The following is a 633-nucleotide window of genomic DNA, read 5'->3' as shown; positions in this document are numbered from 1 at the left end:
GATAGGGTAGGAGCTCCATTTCGATTGGTTCACCACAAGAACTGCTCAAGTTGCTAACACTGCTCCTTAGCATTCCCTTTCCCCACTCTTGCACTGCTTAAAGGGAAAGTTCTGACAGCCGATTCGAATCATTAGTAGTTCTGGCATTCTTCAAAGCACAAGCCTAACCATTGAAATAAAATTATGCTTTATACTGTAAAGGTGAGAAAAGCATTAGTTGTTGTAGTACAGTCCAGCCCACTTATAACAAACACATTGGCATCAGAAAACAGAAATGAGTTAGTTCTATGTATCTATTTTTTGCTTTACCTGAAGATAAAATATATGTGTACAGATGGCACCGGGAAACAAAGGTTTCTTGATTATAGCCGGAATTTCATTAAAACCGGGTTTGCTATAAGTGGGTTATACTGTATATCAAAAATGTTTCGGTAGCGCTCATGAGTTAACATTCTATCTTAATTATATATGGCCTGGAAGCTTTCAACCACAACTGTACACAGTGAAATAACAGTGGCACCCATCACATGGCTGAGTTGCTACCCAGTAATGGCTGTAGGACCTTCGAGCCCTTTCATTGCACCACCAATTCTCGCAAAAATTAAAAAAAAAAAGAGAATGAAAAGACAGAAA

Source organism: Haemaphysalis longicornis, unplaced genomic scaffold, assembly GCF_048455015.1.
Source record: "Haemaphysalis longicornis isolate Haplotype H1 unplaced genomic scaffold, Haemaphysalis longicornis Haplotype H1 scaffold_2, whole genome shotgun sequence".
NCBI lineage: Eukaryota > Metazoa > Arthropoda > Arachnida > Ixodida > Ixodidae > Haemaphysalis > Haemaphysalis longicornis.
Note: the sequence above shows the minus strand (reverse complement) of the source record.